The sequence below is a fragment of the Arvicanthis niloticus genome, chromosome X, assembly GCF_011762505.2.
Source record: "Arvicanthis niloticus isolate mArvNil1 chromosome X, mArvNil1.pat.X, whole genome shotgun sequence".
NCBI lineage: Eukaryota > Metazoa > Chordata > Mammalia > Rodentia > Muridae > Arvicanthis > Arvicanthis niloticus.
The window spans coordinates 130,126,053-130,140,716 of NC_047679.1; the positions used below are offsets into that span (position 1 = coordinate 130,126,053).

The 14,664-nt window shown below is 40.5% G+C and overlaps 1 long non-coding RNA gene across 4 annotated transcripts in view; it reads right to left on the reverse strand.

Annotated features, from left to right (window-relative positions):
* Positions 1-5,434: 5,434 nt before the first annotated feature.
* Positions 5,435-14,664, reverse strand: part of LOC143435471 (uncharacterized) — a 75,660-nt gene continuing 66,430 nt past the window's right edge. For 2 of the 4 annotated variants that reach the window (XR_013105804.1, XR_013105806.1), the window contains exons 5-6: positions 8,582-13,941; positions 5,435-6,743 (exon numbers count right to left, since the gene is read on the reverse strand). This is a non-coding gene — a long non-coding RNA (uncharacterized LOC143435471). The remainder of the gene's footprint in view (positions 6,744-8,581; positions 13,942-14,664) is intronic. The other 2 variants (XR_013105805.1, XR_013105807.1) reach the window with 2 other exon arrangements.

A 14,664-nucleotide genomic window follows, 5' to 3' on the forward strand; every position in this document is an offset into this window, starting at 1 on the left:
TTCCTGGATGTTTTGTGTTAGGAGCTTTATACATTTCACATTTTCTTTGACCATTGTGTCTATGTTTTCCATGGTATCTTCTGTGCATGAAATTCTCTCTTCTATCTCTTGTATTCTGTTGGTGATGCTTGTGTCTATGACTCCTGATCTTTTTCCTAGGTTTTCTATCTCCAGTGTAGTCTCCCTTTTCGATTTCTTTATTGTTTCTACTTCAATTTTTAGATCCTGGATGGTTCTCTGTAATTCCTTCACCTGTTTCATTGTGTTTTCTTACATTTTTTTAAGTGCTTCTATCTGTTTGCCTGTGTTCTCCTCAAATTCTTTGAGAGTGTTGTTTATGTCCTTTTTAAAGTTGTCCATCATCATCATGAGTAGCGATTTTAATTCTGAGTCCTGCTTTTCTGGTGTGATGTGGTGTTCAGGACTTGTTATGGTGGGGGAACTGGGTTCTGGTGATGCCAAGTAACTTTGGTTTCTGTTGTTTACATTCTTGTGCTTGCCTTTCGCCATTTGGTTAGCTGTAGTTCTACTTGCACTCACTGGTTCTGACTGGAGTCTGCCTTTCCAGTTATCTTGGTTGTATCAGAACTCCTCGGGGTACAGATGACTCTATGATCCTGAGTTCCAGCTGCTCTGGGTTTAGTGGCTCCTCTAGTATATTTCAGGATATGGAGTCTCCACAGTGTAGACCAGCTAGGTGTTTGCTGTTCTGAATGTAGTTGCTCCTCTATGATGCTTCAGGATATGGTGTCCCCTGCTCTGCTGCTCTATGGGCTGTGTCCTCTCTAGGATGCCTGCAGCTCTAGGGTCCTTGACCTCTCTTGGGTGCCTCTGCAGCTTTGCGGTCTGTGCCTTCCCTAGGGTGCCTCTGGACTCAGTTTCCAGAGGGGAGCAGATCAGCTGGAAGACTGCTCAAGCCACAGGTATCCGGGCCAGAGGCAGAAGGGGAGTGGTTCTCCGCAGGGGCAGGGTCTGGCTGCCAGGTGCCCTCTGGGGGTGGGGGGGCTCTCTACTGCCAGTTGTGCTTCTAAGGCCTAGGGCTGTGGGTAGGTTCTCCTACCTTCTGCTCTGTGATCCGTGCCCTCCCTAGGGTGCCTCTGGACTCAGTTTCCAGAGGGGAACAGATCGGCTGGGAAACTGCTCGAGCCACCGGTATCTGGGCCAGAGCTAATCAACTTTTTTTTTTTTTTTAAATCAAAGTCATATTATCTTTACTGCATGCTCTAGAAATAAATGGTACTTTGTAGACCAGGGTGACCATCTGCCTGTCTTTACCTGCTTGAGTCCTAAGATTAGAGGCACATACCACCACACCTGGCTAGTATAACATTTTAAGATGGAAACATTTATAGCATTGAGAAATACAAATATGATATAGTATTTTTAACTATTATTAGTGTCTTTACACTGCTTAGGACTTTATTTATTTGATAGTACCAGTTTGTGTGAATGAAATTTTTCTCTTTTTAAAACAATTTTCACAGACTTCTTCTAGTGGTACCTTAAACAAAATAAATGCATTAAGAATATAAAGTAACTAGAGTATATTTAACAAAGTATATTATAAAACATTGTCTGGGAAAATTGATGAATACTCTTGTAGTAAGTATAATGATACACCAAGTTTATGAACTGGAAATCCCAAACTTTCAGCTGCCATTGTTACTAAGTGAATTTATATAATTGATGTGATAATGTTTAAAATAGCAGTAAATTTGCTTTTAGTTAATTATTTATGTTTAAAATTTTAAATTTAATTTTATTTTTTATTTTTCACATGACATCTACCCGCTGCCCCTCCCATCACCTCCTCCCACAATACTTTTTTTCCCCTACTCCTTCTCCTCTGATTAGGTGAGGCCCCTCAGTTATCTCCCCACCCTGGCACTTCAAGGCTCTTCGAGACAAGGAGCTTCCTCCCCCACTGAGACCATACAAGGCAGCCCAGCTAGTAGAATATATCCCACTTACAGGCAACAGCTTTTGGAATAGACCCTGATTCAGTTGTTTAGGACCCACATGAAGAACAAGCTGCACATCTGCTACATATGTATGGGGACACCTAGGTCCAGCCTGTTCGTGTATGTTCTTTAGTTGGTGGTTCAGACTCTGAGAGCCCCAAGGGTCCAGGTTAGTTGACTCTGTTGGTCTTCCTGTGAAATTTCTATCTCCCTTGGGGCTGTAATCTTTCCTATAAGAATCCCCCAGGTCCATCTACTGTTTGGAAGTGGGTGTCTGCATTTATCTGAGTCAGCTGCTGGGTGGAACCTCTCAGAGGACAACTTGCTCCTGTCTGCAAGCATAATAGAGTATTATTAAAAGTGTTAGGGATTGGTGCTTGTCCATGGGATGGGTCTCAATTTGAGACAATCATTGGTTGGCCATTTGCCCAGTCTCTGCTCCATCCCCTCCCCCATGCCTGCATTTCTTGTAGACAGGATAAATTTTGGGTTGAAAGTTTTGTGGGTGTGTTGCTATCTCATTCACTCCATTGGGTTTCCTGCTTGGCTATAAAAGATCGTCTCTTCAGGTTCCATGCCCAAATGTAGTGAGTCACAGCTAAGGTTGTCCGTATTGGTTCTTGGGTGCCTCCCTTATCCCAGGTCTCTGAGTCATGCTGAAGATGCCCCCACTTCCTCACCCCTCATCAATTGCAGATTTTCATTCATTTTCATGACCATCTAGCCATTTCTCCTGTACTTCCCCACACCTGATCCAGAATGCTCCCATTCCCCTACCCATACCCCTCCCTCCAAGTTTTCTCCTCCATCTGCCTTTTATGACTATTTTATTCCCCCTTCTTTTTTATTTTTATTGGATATTTTATTTACATTTCAGATGTTATTCCTTACCCCATTTTCCCCCACCCAAGAACCCCATATTCTAGCCCTCCTCCTGTTTCTCTGAGAATGTGCCCCCACCCACCCACTCACTTCCACCTCCCCACTCTAGAATTCCCCCACACTGGGCATCCAGTCTTCATGGGACAAAGGATCTCCTCTCCGACCTATGCCCAACAAAGACATCCTCCCCTACATATACAGCTGGAACCATGGGTCCCTCCCTATGTGCTCCCAGGCTGGTGGTTTAGACCCTAGGGAGCTCTGGTTGGTTGGTATTATTATTCTCCCCATGGGGCATCAAAACCCTTTCAGCTCCTTCAGTCTTCTAACTCCTCCATTGGGAACCCCATGATCAGATCAGTGGTTAGCTGTGAGCATCTGCCTCTGAATATGTCAGACTCTGGCAGACCTCTAAGGAGACAGCTATATTGGGCTCCTGTTAGCATGCACTTCCTGACATTCACATCAGCGTCTACCTTTGGTGACTGCACATGGGATAGATACCCAGGTGGAACAGTCTACAGACAACCCCTCCTTCAGTTTCTGTCCCACACTTTGTTCTCCATATTTGCTCCCTTGAGTATTTTGTTTCTCCTTCTAAGAAGGACTGAAGCACTCACACTTTGGTCTTCCTTCTTCATGAGCTTCATGTGGTTTGTGAGTTATATCTTGGGTATTTTGAGCTTCTGGGCTAATATCCAATTATCACTGAGTGCATACCATTGTGTGTTCTTTTGTGATTGGGTTACTTCACTCAAGAAGATATTTTCTAGTTCCATCCATTTGCCTAAGGATTTCTCGAATTCATTGTTCTTAACCTGAGTAATACTCCATTGTGTAAATGTACCACATTTCCTGTATCCATTCCTCTGTTGAAGGACATCTGAGTTCTTTCCAGCTTCTGGCTATTATAAATAAGGCTGCTATGAACATAATGGAGCATATGTCCTTGTTATACATTGAACCATCTTTTGAATATATGCCCAGGAGTGGTATAGCTGGGTCCTCAGGTAGTGCTATGTCCAATTCTCTGAGGAACCACCAGACTGATTTCTAGAGTGGTTGCACCAGCTTGCAATCCCACCAACAATGGAGTGTTCCTCTTTCTCCACATCCTTACCAGCATCTGCTATCACCTATAAGAATTACACCAGACTTCTCACCAGAGACTAAAAAAGCCAGAAGATCCTGGACTGATATCATACAGACCCTAAGAGAACACAAATGCAAGCCCAGACTACTATACCCAGCAAAACTCTCAATCACTATAGATGGAGAAACCAAGATATTCCATGACAAAACCAAATTTATACAATATCTTCCCACAAATCCATCCCTACAAATGATAATAGAAGGAAGACTCCAACACAAGGAGGGAAACTACAACCTAGAAAATGCAAGAAAGTAATCTTCCAATAAACTTAAAAGAAGATAGCTACACAAACATAATTCCACCTCTAATAACAAAAATAATAGGAAGAAACAATAACTTTTCCTTAATATCTCTTAACATCAATGACATCAATTCCCCAATAAAAAGACATAAACTAACAGACTGGATATGTAAACAGGACCCAGAATTTTACTGCATACAGGAAATGCACCTCAGCAACAAACACAGACACTACCTCAGAGTAAAAGGATGGAAAACAAATATTCCCCTTCTAAGTTAGATTCAAATATCCTCGCTTGGGCCTTCCTTCTTGTTTAGCTTTATGGGGTCTTTGGAGTGTAGCATGGTACCTGTATTTTATGGCTAATAACCACTTATCAGTGAGTACATACCATGCATGTCCTTTTAGGACTGGGTTACCTCACTCAGGATGATATTCTCAAATTCCATCCATTTGCCTGCAAAATTCATGGTGTCTTTTTTTTTTTTTTTTTTTTTTTTTTTTTAGAACTGCTTACTATTTTTTCTTTTTATTGAATATTATATTTACATTCCAAATTTTATCCCGTTACCCCATTCCCCCCACCACCCAGGAACCCCTTATCCTATCCCCCTCCTCCTGCTTCTATGAGGGTGTGCCCCCACCTACCCCCCCACTTCTACCTCCCCACCCTTGAATTCCCCCCCACTACTCAGTGTTCAGCTTTCATGGGACCAAAAATCTCCTCTCCCACCTATGCCCAACAAGGCCATCCTCCCCTACATATAGAGCTGGAGTCATGGGTCCCTCCCTATGTGCTCCTAGGCTGGTGGTTTAGACCTGGGTAGCTCTGGTTGGTTGGTATTATTGCTCTCCTCATGGGGCAGCAAAACCCTTTCAGCTCCTTCAGTCTTCTCTCTAACTTCTCCATTGGGAACCCTTGATCAGATCAATGGTTAGCTGTGAGCATCTGCCTCTGGGTATGTCCGACTCTGCGAGACCTCTAAGGAGATGTTGGGAACTGCTCTGCCCCATGCTTGGGGGCAGAAATGTTGTAGACTGCTCTATCAGTGTTGGAACCCGAACTGCCAAAAGCCTTTGGGGCTAAAGTGTTAGAGCTTGCACTGCCCCAAACTGCTCCAGCCTGTGGGTTGGGGTTCAGCAGGAGAGAGTGAGGACAGACAAGAAGAATAGAGACCAGACAGAGTGTGATTCAATCCCATTTATTCTTCAGTCTCTCTTTTTCTCTCTTTCCAAGTCCCTAGTTCCTAGTACTAAGTCTCATGTCCCAATTCCTAGTTCCTCTGTAATAAATCTCAAGTCCTAATCTCTGTTCCAAGTGGCTAGTCTCTTTACCAGTTCCAAGTTCTCCTCCAAGTTCCTGTCTCAAGTACAATTATCTAATCCCTAGTTGCCTGTCTCCAGTCTCAAGTGCCTACTCATTTCTTCTGTCTGCCTCTTGCCTTTTATAAGTCTCATTTCTAAGCCACGCCTTTAAGTCATGCCTTTAAGTCATGCCATTAGGTCTTATCTCTTAATCAGACCTTTATGTCTCACACACCCAAGGGAAAATCCTGGGTGTCTAAAACAAGATGTTATCAGAGTGTGCTCAGCTGTTGTAGGCTATTGTAATCAAGTCTCTTGTCAGGGTATATGGCTCAAGATAGCTGCAAGGATGATAGCTGCCTTCTGTCAGCTCCCCACAGGTACCCCTTTTTAAATTTTTTTTCAAAAGGGAAGGCTGGGAAAACTTATGGAAACTGTGCCTGCCTTAGGTTGGAACAAAGGACCCCAGCCTCCCTTTCCCATCTTTGGATACTCAACAGCCATTGGTTGAGCTCCTGTTTTAGGATGGTGAGGCTTCCCTTTTTAGGGGCAAGGGTCTTGAAGTGTTCTCTTACCCTTCATTGACTATCCGGCTTAGCACGTAAGTTAGGGGTTAATCCTTGTTAGTCTTGATGACAGAGGTTTTACAATCCCCTACTTCCAGCCTGTAATACTGGACCTGTATGGGTTTCATTTGGATGGCATCTATCTGTTGTCATACAAAAGCCATCAGTTTGTTGAATAGCATGGACCTGAGAGACAAGAGACTTAACAATGCCTGAATAGTCAGTATAACAGCAACACTCTTTTTTAAGGGTAACACATAACTCCCTCTATCAGAGAAGTAAAGAGTATATGCTTCTTCTATTCTGTTTATAAATGTGTTATAGCAAAATCTAAATCTATAGAAATACAAAACTGATCATAGCTTTGATCTTAACAAAACAAGTAAGGAAATCCCTGTTCCTGCTTCACTCAATCTTGAACCCAAAAAGCAACTATAGCAACTGTGGTAGTGGGCTTTCTCCTGGGTCTAAACAATGTTCTCCACTAAATCATAAATTGGGGAACCAAGAGTCCAGTAGAGCCACCCTGGAGGTACAGGGGGTGATGTTTCCTTCCACATTGAGGACTTCCCAAGTCAGGTTTGCTGGTTGATCTGTTCCACTTTGAAGGCAATTGAGAAGCATCTTCATGTTTCCTGCAAAGAAAAAATATGCTTCTTAGGGGGTTTTTCCTCCCTGGGTTTGTTATTGTTGTCTATTTGTTTAATCAGTCTCTCTGGCAGCCAGCGTCAGCATCTGCAGTTTAGGAATATATGCAGACAGAACCTCTTCTCCAGATAAGCACTGGATCTGGCCCATTCCAGGTTCCAGTTAATGGGTCTTTTTAGAGGACTGTTGCAAAATTCTTTTTGGTATCAGGATGCCAGCCAGAATTGATCTGCAGCAGATTTTCTGTCAGAATCCAAAGTTTAAAAAATTTAAAATAAAGAGCATGTGATGAAGGATATTTCTGGGAGATCCCTTGGTAGGGTACCATTCCACCTTTTTAATTTTTTCAAATTGACATTTGATGGTTTGATGCGCCCTTTCTACCATACCTTGGTCTTGTGCATTATATGGAATACCCGTTTTATGTAGTATTCCCAATTTTTCACAGAATTTGCGAAAACTGGAGCTTGTATAACCTGGGCTATTATCAGTCTTTATCTGTTTAGGTGTTGGGAGCCGACTTTAGTAGAAAGCGGCTAGATCAACTTTGCAGCCATCTGGAACCATATACCCTGATGAAAGACTTGGTTGTCAAAAGCCTTTAACAGCTGAAGCACACTCTGATAAATATATTGTTTATCCCACATAGCTTGTTTTGCTGTTTAGTGACCTCAGCTGTATGGTGCACGTGGTAAAATGTTTTCACCTGTGTTCTCCTGCTTGTGTATATAAATACCTCAGCATTCCCTTCAAGAGAAGAGACTTAAGGGAGACTTGAGAAAATAGAAGAGACTGAATCACACCCTGTCTTGTCTCCATTCTTCGCGTCTCTTGCCCCAAGAGCCACACTCTCTCTTGACCAGAGCACTTAGCCCCAAAAGTGTTGAGGCAAAGTGTTGAGGCAGAGTGTGGGCCTCAACATTTAGGCACACCCAATTCAGCAATTGTAGCAAGCATATGAGTGATCACATTCTTGCTTGTTTCTCCAGATTGTAATGTCACATAAATGAAACCACTGTATATATCTACACATACATGTACATATTTTTGATTGCCAAATTCATTATAATGAGTAACATCCATTTGCCAGAGACTGTTTGGTATCAGTCCCTTTGGATTTACGCCCAAATGAGGAACTGGTAAAAGTGTAACACATGATTGACATTGTTTAACAATTTGTCTAGCTTTTCTCTGGTAATTTTAAACATAATTTTTAAAGTTTTAGAATTAAGGTGATGTAACTCATGAGCCTTTATGGCCTGATCAAAGTTAGTTAATCCTTTCTTCACTTTTTCCTAATCCTTTCCTTGGGAAAAAATCCAGAGTTTATCATTTGAGCTGTGATTACTTCACTAGGGCTGCACATAATTAATCCCAACTGAGATAACAGATTTCTGCTCCAGAGATTAATGGGGAGGCCCAGGATGACATAGGGTTGTATATTCCCTGTATTTCCTTTGTTTTCTTTCCACATCAGCACCTTAGAGCTTTGTTGTGGATTTTAACTTTGGCCAATACCCTTTAGATTGGTTAAGGTTGGGGTCAGAGGCCAGGTGGCAGGTCAATCACTTTGTTTTAGGATAGTCACATCAGCTCCTGTGTCAACCAAGCCTTGGAATGCCTTTCCGTCCAGCCATAGTGTCATCATACGTTTTTGTTTAACTGTAGGCTGTACCCAATATGCATCAGAGGAACCAAAGCCTTGATCCCCTCTCTTAGGATTCTTATATTTGTGGTTAGTAGGGTACAATGGAAGCAACAATAGTTGAGCTATCCTCCTTCCTGTAGGAATGGTGACTATATTCTGAATTGCCTGTGACATTACCTTAATCTCACCTTGATAATCATTGTCTATAACTCCAAGAAAAATTTGTAATTTCTGCATAGTAGTACTGCTTCTCCCCAATATCAGGCCAAACACATTTGGATCGAGTGGTCCAAACACTCCAGTGGTTAAGACCTGAGGTCCCATCTCTGGGGTTAATACTATGTAGGTGTCAGGAGTGAGGTCTAGTCCTGCTCTTCCTGGTGTTGCTCAACTAAGTTCTAAAAGGGATTGTTGTTTGCTGAGTTCTTCGTATACATTGGATATTAGCCCTCTGTTGGAGGTAGGATAGGTAATCTTTTCCCAATCTGTTGGTTTATATTTTGTTTTATTGGCAATATCCTTTGCCTTACAGAAGCTTTGCAATTTTATGAGGTCCCATTTGTCAATTCTTGATCTTACAGCATACGCCATTGGTGTTCTGTTCAGGAACTTTTCCCCTGTGCCTAGGTATTCGAGGGTCTTTCCCACCTTCTCTTCTATTAGTTTCAGTGTATCTGATTTTAAGTTAAGGTCTTTTATCCACTTGGATTTGAGCTTTGTACAAGGAGATAAGAATGGATTGATTTGCATCCTTCTACATGCTGACCTCCAGTTGAACTAGCACCATTTGCTGAAAACACTGTTCTTTTTCCACTGGATGGTTTTAGCTCCTTTGTCAAAGATCAAGTGTCCATAGGCGTGTGGGTTCCTTTCTGGATCTTCAGCTCTATTCCACTGATCTTCCTGCCTGCCTCTTAACCAATACCATGCAGTTTTTATCACTACTGCTCTGTAGTACAGTTTGAGGTCAGGGACAGTGATTCCCCCAGAAGTTCTTTTATTGTTGTTGTTGAAAATAGTTCTTGGTATCCTGGGTTATTTTTTATTCCAAATGAATTTGCAAATAGCTCTTTCTATCTCTATGGAGGATTGATTTGGAATTTTGATGGGGATTGCATTGAATCTATAGATTGCTTTTGGCAAGATGGCCATTTTTACTAAGTTAATCCTGCCAATCCAGGAGCATGGGAGATCTTTCCATCTTCTGAGATCTTCTTCAATTTCTTTCTTCAGAGACTTGAAGTTCTTGTCATACAGATCTTTCACTTGCTTGGTTAGATTCACTCCAAGGCATTTTATATTATTTGTGGCTATTGTGAAGGGTGTCATTTCACTAATTTCTTTTTTAGCCTATTTATCCTTTGAGTAGAGGAAGGCTACTGATTTGTTTGAGTTGATTTTATATCCAACCACATTGCTAAAGTTGTTTATCAGGTTTAGGAGTTCTCTGGTGGAAGTTTTGGGTCACTTCAGTATACTATCATATCATCTGCAAATAGTGAAATTTTGACTTCTTCCTTTCCTATTTGTATCCCTTTGACTTCCTGTTGTTGTCTAATTGCTCTAGCTAGGACTTCCAGTACTATATTGAATAGGTAGGGTGACAGTAGGCAGCCTTGTCTAGTCCCTGATCTTAGTGGGATTGCTTCAAGTTTCTCTCCATTTATCTTGATGTTGGCTACTGGCTTGCTGTATATTGCTTTTACTATGTTTAGGTATGGGCCTTGAATTCCTGATCTTTCCAAGACTTTTACCATGAAGGGATGTTGAATTTTGTCAAGTGCTTTCTCAGCATCTAGTGAGATGACCAAGTGGTTTTTTTTTCTTTGAGTTTATTTATGTAGTGGATTACATTTATGGATTTCCAAATATTGAACCATCCCTGCATTCCTGGGATAAAGCCTACTTGATCATGATGGATAATTGTTTTGATTCGATGTTGGATTCGGTTTGTGAGAATTTTATTGAGTAGTTTTGCATTGATATTCATAAGAGAGATTGGTCTGCAGTTCTCTTTCTTTGTTGTGTCTTTCTGTGGTTTAGGTATGAGTTTGATTGTAGCTTCATAGAATGAATTGGGTAGTGTTCCTTCTGTTTCTATTCTGTGGAATAGTTTGAAGAGAATTGGTATTAGGTCTTTCTTGAAGGTCTGATAAAATTCTGTACTAAAACCATTTGGTCGCAGACTTTTTTTGGTGGGGAAACTTTTAATGACCGCTTCTATTTCTTTAGGGTTTATAGGACTGTTTAGATGGGTTATCTGATCCTGATTTAATTTTGTTATCTGGTATCTGTCTAGAAAATTGTCCATTTCATCCAGATTCTCCAGATTTTGTTGAGTATAGGCCTTTGTTGTAGTATCTGATGATTTTTTTTAATTTTCTCAATTTCTGTTGTTATGTCTCCCTTTTCAGTTCTGATTTTATTAATTTGGATACTGTCTCTGTGCCCTTTGGTTAGTCTGGCTAAGGGTTTATATATCTTGTTGATTTTCTCAAAGAACCAGCTCCTGGTTTTGTTGATATTTTGTATAGTTTTTTTCTGTTTCTACTTGGTTGATTTCAGCTCTGAGTTTGATTATTTCCTTCTGTCTACTCCTCTTGGGTATATTTGCTTCTTTTTGTTCTAACACTTTCAGGTGTGCTATCAAGCTGTCAATGTATGCTCTCTTCAGTTTCTTTTTGTAGGTACTTAGAGCTATGAGTTTTCCTCTATACTGCTTTCATGGAGTCCTATAAGTTTTGGTATGATGTCCTCCTTTTCATTAAATTGTAAAAAGTCTTTAATTTCTTTCTTTATTTCTTCCTTGTCCAAATCATCCTTGAGTCTCAGAGCATTGTTCAGTTTCCATGTGTATGTGGGCTTTCCATTGTTTTTGTCATTTTAAAGACCAGCCTTAGTCCATGGTGGTCTGATAGGGTGCAAGGGATTATTTTAATCTTTTTGTATCTGTTGTGGCCTGTTTTGTGACCAATTATATGGTCTATTTTGGAGAAGGTACCATGAGGTGCTGAGAAAAAGGTATATTCTTTTGTTTTAGGATGAAATGTTCTATAGATGTCAGTTAAGTCCAATTGGTTCATAACTTCTGTTAGTTTCATTGTGTCTCTGTTTAGTTTTTGTTTCCATGATCTGTCTATTTCTGAGAGTGGGGTGTTGAAATCTCCCACTATTATTGTGTGAGGCACAATGTGTGCTTTGAGCTTTAGTAAAGTTTCTTTTATGTATGTGGGTGCTCTTGCATTTGGGGCATATATGTTCAGAATTGAGAGTTCATCTTGGTATATTTTTCCCTTGATAAGTATAAAATGTCCTTTCTTATCTTTTCTGATTACTTTTGTTTGAAAATTAATTTTATTTGATATTAGAATTGCTACTCCAGCTTGTTTCTTGGAACCATTTGCTTGGAATATTGTTTTCCATCCTTTTACTCTGAGGTAGTGGCTGTCTTTGTCACAGAGGTGTGTTTCCTGTATGCAGCAAAATTCTGAGTCTTGTTTATGTATCTAGTCTGCTAATCTATGTCTTTTTATTGGAGAATTGAGTCCATTGATATTAAGAAATATTAAGGAAAAATGATTGTTGCTTTCTGTCACTTTTGTTATTGTAGGTGGAGTTATGTTTGTGTAACTATCTTCTTTTGGGGTTGTTGGAAGACTACTTACTTGTTTTTTCTACGTTGTAATTTTACTCCTTGTGTTGGAGTTTTCCATCATTTGTCCTTTGAAGTGCTGGATTTGTGGGAAGATATTATGTAAATTTGGTTTTGTCATGGAATATCTTGGTTTCTCCATCAATAGTGATAGAGAGTTTTGCTGGGTATAGTAGTCTGGGCTGGCATTTGTGTTCTCTTAGGGTCTGTATGATATCAGTCCAGGATCTTCTGGCTTTTATAGTCTCTGGTGCAATTCTTATAGGTCTACCTTTATATGTTAGTTTACTCTTTTCCCTTACTGCTTTTAGTATCTTTCTTTGTTTTGTGCATTTGATGTTTTGTTTAGTATGTGATAAGAGGTATTTCTTTTGTGCTCTAGTCTGAGGTTCTGTAGGCTTCTTCTATATTTAAGGACATCTTATTCTTTAGGTTAGGGAAGTTTTCTATAATTTTGTTGAAGATATTTACTGGCCCTTTAAGTTGGGAGTCTTCACCCTCATTTATACCTATTATCCTTAGGTTTGGTCTTGTCATTGTGTCCTAGATTTCCTGGATGTTTGGGGTTAGGAGCTTTTTGCATTTCACATTTTCTTTGACAGCTGTGTCAATGTTTTCCAAGGTATCTTCTGCACGTGAGATTCTCTCTTCTATCTCTTGTATTCTGTTGGTGATGCTTGCGTCTCTGAATCCTGATCTTTTTCTTAGGTTTTCTATCTCCAGGGTAGTCTCTCTTTGTGATTTATTTATTGTTTCTACTTTCATTTTTAGATCCTGGATGGTTTTGTTTAATTCCTTCACCTGTTTGGTTGTGTTTTCTTGCAATTCTTTAAGGGATTTTTGTGTTTCCTCTTTAAGGGTGTCTACCTGTTTACCTGTGTTCTCCTCAAATTCTTTGAGAATGTTATTTATGACCTTCTTAAAGTCCTCTAATATCATCATGAGAAGTGATTTTAATTCTGTATCCTGCTTTTCCGGTGTGATGTGGTGTTCAGGGCTTGCTATGGTGGGAAAACCGTGTTCTGGTGATGCCAAGTAACTTTGGTTTCTGTTGTTTATGTTCTTGGGCTTGCCTTTCGCCATTTGGTTAATTCTAGTGCTACCTGCACTCACTGGTTTTGACTGGAGCCTGTCTTTCCAGTTATCTTGCTTGTGTCAGAAGTCCTCATGGTCCAAATGTCTCTGTGATCCTGTGATCCTGAGCTCCAGCTGCTCTGAGTTCAGTGTCTCCTCTAGGATATCTCAGGATAAGGTGTCTTCATGAAAGCAGACCAGCTAGATGTTCACTGCTCTGAGTGCAGTGGCTCTTCTAGAATGTCTCAGGATATGATGTCTGCTGCTCTGAGTTCCGTGGCTCCTCTAGGATGTCTCCGGGTATGGTGTCCCCTGCTTTGAGGTTGGTGGCCTCTCTAGGATGTTCAGGATATGGTTTCCACACGGGAGCAGACCAGCTGGGTGTCTGCCACTCTGAGGTCAGTGGCCTCTCTGGGATGTCTCGGGATACGGTTTTCCACAATGGAGCAGACCAGCTGAGTTTCTGCTCCAGCCACAGGGATCTGCCTCTCTGAAGTCAGTGGCCTCTCTGGGATGTCTCAGGATATGGTTTCCTCATGGGTGCAGACCTGCTTGGGTGTCTGCTCCAGCTGGAGAGGGTGGTGTCTTTGTTTTTAATAGCTGAATAGTATTCCATTGTGCAAATATACCACATTTTAAAATCTATTCTTCAATTGAAGGACATCTAGTTTGTTTTCAGTTTTTTGCTATTACAAATAAAGGTGTTATGAGCATAGTTGAGCAAGTGTCTTTGTGGGATGGTGGATCATCTTTTAGGAATGTGCCCAGGAATCGTATAGCTGGGTCTTGAGGTAGAACTATTCCCAGTTTTCTGAAAAAAAAAATGCCAGATTTATTTTCAGATTGGTTGTACAAGTTTGCACTCTCCAAAGTAATAAAGAAGTGTTCCCCCTTGTTCCACATCCTTGTCAGCATGTGCTATCTCTTGAGTTTTTTTTTATCTTAGCTGTTCTGATGTGTGTAAGATAGAACCTCATAATTATTTTGATTTGCATTTCCCTGATGATTATAGACTTTGAACATCTCTTTAAGTGCTTCTTGGCCATCCAAGATTTCTCTGTTGAGAATTCTGTTTAGCTCCGTATTCCACTTTTTAATTTGGTTTTTGGGGTTGTTGGAGTCTAACTTCTTGAGTTCTTTATATATTTTGGATATTAGCCCTCTGTCATGAATGAAATTCTTACTGAAGAATGTTATTATTATAGTATTTTATACTTCCTATGGTGAATTGGCTATGGTTATTATGAAATATAATGCTGAGTATGCAGAAATGGAGTATCTATGTCATTTAGAATTATAATCCACATATTTTTATACATAGTACAACAGAATTTATTTAAGAATGCTTATTTATTTTCATTAATAGATTGAGGCATTTTCTGTGATCTTTTAGTAATTTTTAAAAATATTTCTAATCATGTATGTCCCATCCAGCAGGGCATTGAACAGGGGTCGGGGGGGTCACCTGATAGAGAGGATGGGGGACACAGGCTAATGCAAAGAACCACAGCTTGTCTATAGGCTGATCAAACCA